Genomic DNA, 7032 nt, shown 5'->3' with positions numbered 1-7032 from the left:
ATTTTTTTGTGAGGGTTACTAGGCTTAGATTACTATTTGAAGTGTGTTTAGCACGAGAATATTTCGATACGAAACAAACGAGTTCAAAATACGAGTATCTTAGTTGGCCTGCGCGGCCAGGAAGACCGGGTCACATTGGCGACGAGGATGAAGAAGATAATACAAATGTACAAACAGTGACATCGTGCTTTTCGATACAACCCATAGCAGAATTCAACCTAGACATAGAAATCGGTGCTAGCTTAGCGACGAGATGGAACACATGGCTCGCAGACTTTGACATGTCTCTATTCAAAATAAAAAGCGACAAAGAGCGCTTCTTCTTTATCAAGCTGGCGCGCGCATCCGTGAGATATTTCGACAGTTAAATGATACAGGCGATGACGATGACTATGAGCGTGCCAAAACAAAACTTGCGGAATACTTTGAACCACAAAAAAATCGCCGCTACGAAGTATACAAATTTCGTGAAGCTAAGCAGGAACAATCGGAAACTTTAGATCAATTCCATACCTGATTACGAAAGCTTTCTCAAACCTGTGGGTTCGCTGATGTTGACTTCGAATTAGAACAACAGATAATAATGGCAGGGATTTTTTCAAGAGTACGTAAGAAAGCCCTAAGAGATCCTGAGTACACACTCAAAGATATCCTTCTAGATGGCCGAAGGAATGAGCAGAGTAAATACCAAGCCCGAGACATAGAATCGAAGGACCAGAACAGCAACAGCATAGCCCTAATACAATCGACGCAAATATGTCATTTTTGTGGCGGTTCATATCCCCATCAAGGCGTTTGCCCAGCGAAAGGGAAAAGTTGTCATAAATGCAGTAAGCAGAATCATTTTTCTAAAGTATGTCGCGGCAAGCCTGAACGAGACAATACTACACGAAATCATTATAAGAAACAAGAGGGAAAACCAGCAAACGACACCTAAACTCTCTGAAACCCAATGAGAGCGATCCTTCAGACAGTACTGATGAAAATGAAGATTATTTATTTTCTGTACGTAGTAAAAACACTCCCAAAGTCCGTGTTACTGTCTACAAATCCTCTTTTGACGCGACAATAGATACTGGTGCAACAATTAATGTTATAGATAAGTGTACGTATCAGAAAATGGACGGTGTAAAGTTGAGAAGTACAAACATGGCATTTGCATACACCGCTGATAAACCAGTTAAATTCATTAGAAAATTCGAGGCAGTATGGGAAGACACGTAAAAGAGTCACAGTCGCAACATTCTTTGTAGCTAATAGCCTGGACAGTGGGAACTTTATATATCTGCTTCGACTGCCCAAGAGCTTTAGATACAAACGCTTGAATTACGGGACTAACGCAGCCGCAGAGATTTTTCAATTCACCCTACAAGAACAATTGCGAGGATTACAAAGCGTTAGGAACATTGCGGACAACATAATAATTTATGGGAAAACGAGACAAGAACATGATGAGAACTTGCGACTTAACAGATTAAAATGCACATTTCTAAATGAGAGGTTAGACTTTTTTGGACAAGTCTTTTCAGAAGGTGGTACGAAACCAGATCCCAAGCGTGTAAAGGACTTACAAAATGCACCACAAATGTACACGATGTCCGAAGTTTATTAGGCATGGCCAATTACAGTAGTCGCTATATCGCAAACATCGCCACAATAACAGCACCGTTGAGATGAGATGAGATAGATAGTTTAATAATTCACACACATTGCAGTTAAATACGACGGAATTACGTATTGATTACAGGTGAGAATAAGCCAAAAGCTATGTTTCTATTTACAATAATTGAGCTAGTATAGGTATAAAAATTTACAGTATAGTATATAGATTATAAAATTTAATTATATATTTAGCCTACTACTAACAATAAAAGAGTTTTTGAACCGGTCGGAAGAAATTTTAGGATATAAAAATGTTTCTCCATACGCAACTCATACGTTAAAATTTGTATAAAAAGTTTCTTACATGCGGATTCCCTTCGTGCGTTTAATGTTTCCAACCCACTCTCGATCAATCCATCCTTGTTTTTCATCCATTCGAACTCGTTTCTGGACGCGTTCAATTTCATCACTCAGGTATTTTGGCAGTGCATAATGAAACACTGTTGAAGCGTATTCCAAAATAGGGCGAATACAAGTGGAGTAGAATTGTAGGATGTCCTTATCAGGTACTTTTGCACGTTTCAATTGAACTAAAAAGTATATCCGTTTCGAGGATTTTGAAATAATGTTGTTGACGTATTTATTTCATTTCACGGTCGGTGTGATCGTAAGATCGAGTAGTTTCGCCTCTTCTACAACTTCTATGGATTCCCCATTGACTTCAATTGGGGGAAATGAGCTCCTGACTTTTTTTAAATCAATACGCAGTTCTTTACACTTTTTCTAGTGAAGTCGGAAGTGATTTGCCTCAGACCATTCCTGAATATCCGTGACAGCGTTCTGGATATTACTTGGTGCGGATTTCAGTACGGATTCTGATATTGTGACGTCGTCTACAAATTTGAATTGATCGTCAACGCTGGTGGTATTTAGGTCATTGATAATCAGAACAAAAAGCCAGGGACCAAGTTTTGTTCCCTGCGGAACACCAGCAGAGACATTCCCCTATTCTGAAAAGCAGTCTTCTCCAAGTTTAACTCGTTGTCTGTTGGTCAGGAAGATGTTGTGCCGCATAGTCCTTTATGCCACAAAGCCCTACGTAAGACGATCTTGAAGAATTTAAAAAAAACTGCTTAGCCTTTCAGTAAAAGAAGACGAAGGCAATGATATGATGTCCTTGTTACTGATAATATTGGTGTATGCTATGCGATATATTCCCGCAAACCATAAACAGTAATATGATACTGCTATACAATTAATTTCAGAGTTCATGATATCTAGAGATTTCAATTTTTCCAGGATGATGGTATGATCAACAAGGTCAAATGCCTTTTGATAATCATACAGTACGACTCTAATCGATGCTCCGGATCCATCTGTTGCTTCCGTCCAGCGGTGGATCATTTTTATTAAGGCTTGGCTTGTTGAAGAGCCAGGGATCACCTGGAATTGGAATCTATAATTTTAAGAATTGCTGGTTTCAACTGCTTGCTCACGAAAAATTCTTCTGCTACTTTTGAGAGGATTGGCGTAAGGGAGATGGGACGGAGTTGTTGGTTTATGTGCTCAACTTGTGTCGATTTTGGAATTGGTACTACGTTAGCTAGTTTCCAAATCATTGGAAGTTTGTTCTCTCTAAATGAGAAATTCAATATTTTTGTGACAGGTAATGCCAAAAGAACCGCATACTCCTTAAGGAACCATGAAGGAATGTCATCAGCACCACTCGCCTTGGAGGGATTAAGAGATTTTAGGCATCTGTACACTTCAAGATCAGTAACCGTAATAACATTTGAGGTTGCATCGACAGTTTGATCCATACCCCCCAAAGGCTGAAATTCTTTGAGAGGTTCAAGAAAACTATTATTGATTTTGTTGGCGATTTGAGTATTAGTCAAGTATTCTAACTCATCTACTTGCAAAGTGGACAAGAAATCAGGTTTACTTACAGGGACCATACCACTGATTTTCTTAATCGCATTCCACCAATCTTTAGGTTTGCAATCTTTAAGATTCTTTATCTTATTGTTATAATACGAAGATCTGCATTTTTTCCGTACAGAATTTACTAAATTGCGATAATAATTAAAGCACATTGTATCTTCATTTTTAAGGGCTCGTTGACGGTTCTTGATTGCTTGTTTGAGTTTACAAGACATCCAGGGAGCATCGTTGTTGTGATTTTTTTTCTCTTTGACTGGCATTATTAAATTTAGGGTGTTGGACACCATTGTATTAAAGAACATCAGATGCTTTTCACAGGAATCAATTCGATCGAGACACGACCAGTCCACTTGTGAGACAACATTTCCCAAGGCTCTTTTGTTACTACGCCTGGTGTCACGTATTTTAATCACTTTCTATTTATTGCCGGAGAAGTCTCTGATTTTTGGAGCAACGCAAATTGTGAGGTGATCAGATCCTAGGTAGCCCAAAGGTATTTGTGTTTTAATCTAAAGCGTCCATCCAGTTTAATATCGCGGTCTGTGACGTAAACACCAATTGCTATATTTGTATTATAATAAGATAAGGTTGGCAACTAAATATAAATTAACGACGTACACCCTCAAAACTATCGACAAAAAACATTGAAAATATGCAACATAGCTCACAAAAAACATCATAACAATAAAATTTGATGTTTTTAATTGCTCCCCAGTACATTTTCTTGTTGAAAACAACTCTAAAAATACGAAAAATTTAGCGATACTTTTCGTGTTGCCATGAATTTTTTCGCCGTAACGATGCGGGATGTCTTTTGCCTAGCACTGGTTTTCGATTCAAATGGCGAAGCAGCGACCTCATTGGCTCTTAAAATTCGCGAATAATTAAATTGGTGTTCGCCAATTTTAAGAGTAAATGAGGTCGCTGCTTCGCCATTTGAATCGAAAACCGGTGCTAGGCAAAAGACATCCCGCATCGTTACGGCGAAAAAATTCATGGCAACACGAAAAGTATCGCTAAATTTTTCGTATTTCGTATTTCGAGTTATTTTCAACAAGAAAATATACTGGGGAGCAATTAAAAACATCAAATTTTATTGTTATGATGTTTTTTGTGAGTTATGTTGCATATTTTCAATGTCTTTTGTCGATAGTTTTGAGGGTGTACGTCGTTAATTTATATTTAGTTGCCAACCTTATCTTATTATAATACAAATATAGCAATTGGTGTTTACGTCACAGACCGCGATATTAAACTGGATGGACGCTTTAGATTAAAACACAAATACCTTTGGGCTACCTAGGATCAGATAAGCCAAAAGATGAATGTTTCTTAGCATTGTCGAAAAAATGAGATATGTTAGTTAGTATCACATCTAGAGTTCTTGGTCCTCTAGTTGCAAACTTTACTAGTTGTTTTAATTTAAACAGTCTCGATATGCTTGTGATTTTCAACTGATTAAAATCTCCCATGATAATAATTCTGCAATTCTTATACAATGCTTCAACATTAATCAGGCTATCAACAAGATATTTAGAATGGATTTATCGTCTGAACTTGGGAGATGGTGTAGCGCTCCCACGACAATTGAGGATAAACCACGTGGTAATCTCCGAGGTATTAGCTGTACCCAAAGCACTTCGAATTGCGGATTTTCCAACTCATGCAAAACAGAGACTTTGATTTGATTTTTAACATATACACAGACTCCTCCATGCAGACTCGTTACGTGAGTCTACAAAAAAAGAGACGTTCATCTGAAGGCATTCCAGCAATTGACATCTGCACCAGCCTCGTACCCAGGCGCTTTATTGGACAACATAAAGGCTGCATTCAGCGTAATATAGAGATCTGTGGCTGAGATGTGCGAGCGCGCAGGGGTGCTTGGGGAGGACGCGACGGGAGAACGAAGCGCCTGGCAGAATATGCAGATTTCCGGCTCCTTTTTTGCAAAAAGTGAGAAATGCGTGAAGGGTAGCTTTATACTGAATTCTTTTATTTTACGATTATTTTGATAAATCTTGTTTCGTAAACAGTGTATGGGTATACTCCTCTGTGTTACTATGCAGTCGCGCAGTATTTAACACTATTTAAATTCATCTTAATTTCCTTACAAAAGTATCATAAAGCTCGGAGGAGGAAAGGTATACGTTTGGTATCGAAGAATCAAGAATTGAGTGTTAGAGGTGAGTGCTTAGTTGCCTTGAGATTTGAATATTTCTTCTATTGATATTAATTAAACAATAATACATTTATATTTTCATTCTATATCAAATATGCTATCAAGTTGCAATTTATATGCGTGTTACTAGTAATATACAATAACAAACTCCAGGTCAGATTGTTACCAGCACCCCACAGAAAGAGGAAGGAAAAAAAATCATTTCAGCAGGGAAACATGCTTTAAAGTGCTACTGCAACGAAATTATCGACCCCATTTTTATTAGCCTAAACAAATATTCAGTCTTTTAGAAACAATTTGATGTATATATGACTTTTGTGTGTTAAGTAGAAGTTGACTAATTTTGCCCTCAAACCTCTGTATCAAATGCGAACTTTTATAGCCGCCATGTTTGCTGATGTGACGTCATAACGAGTACCGATGTTTCGAAGCTTATGGTAATATATATAGCTTGTGTGTTGTCCGCTTCGAATTTTCGAGCTTGACGCGGAGAACCAAGTAATTTTATTTTGAAATGGAAGTTAATTCTGTTAACTAACATATATTCAAAAAATGCCTGGTAAAAGCTCTGAAAATATACGCCGATTTGTTAGAAAATTCAAATTAGTCTTAGCCCGTCTGACAGGGATATAATGTAGTAATATATGCCATATATAAGCATGTATATGTTGTGCCGCATAGTCCTTTATGCCACAAAGCCCTACGTAAGACGATCTTGAAGAATTTAAAAAAAACTGCTTAGCCTTTCAGTAAAAGAAGACGAAGGCAATGATATGATGTCCTTGTTACTGATAATATTGGTGTATGCTATGCGATATATTCCCGCAAACCATAAACAGTAATATGATACTGCACTATTGTAAATGCCACATTGCCAGTGTTTTGCAATAGCTATAGCGCGTATCGAAATATATCAAACTGAAACACACACTAACACAGGTCCGTTTATCTACATAAATACTCAAGAAACACCATCCTTGCTGATTAAAATTGAACTTCAATGTCTTAAGAAACGACACTCGCCGTGCACATTAAGACACCAAGGCCAACATCACTATACTTCAGCATGAATGCATGTGCGCGCAAAGTATCTCCGCATTGATGATAAAATCAGCCTTTGCCTATATATCTGTTAGCTTTCAACTTGTGCTACGATCAGTTCAGACATCAAATGTATGCACAGAATCTTCTTTCAATACTCTTTTATTTAAGGGATCTTGCTAAACAAGAGTCATATACGAATCTTTGAAATCGACTTAGCCGCGCAAAGAACCGCATCATGAAACAGAAAGTCGGAACAAAAT

The sequence above is a fragment of the Dendronephthya gigantea genome, unplaced genomic scaffold, assembly GCF_004324835.1.
Source record: "Dendronephthya gigantea isolate DGI-Jeju-01 unplaced genomic scaffold, DenGig_1.0 000293F, whole genome shotgun sequence".
NCBI lineage: Eukaryota > Metazoa > Cnidaria > Anthozoa > Malacalcyonacea > Nephtheidae > Dendronephthya > Dendronephthya gigantea.
This window is presented reverse-complemented; position numbering follows the sequence as displayed.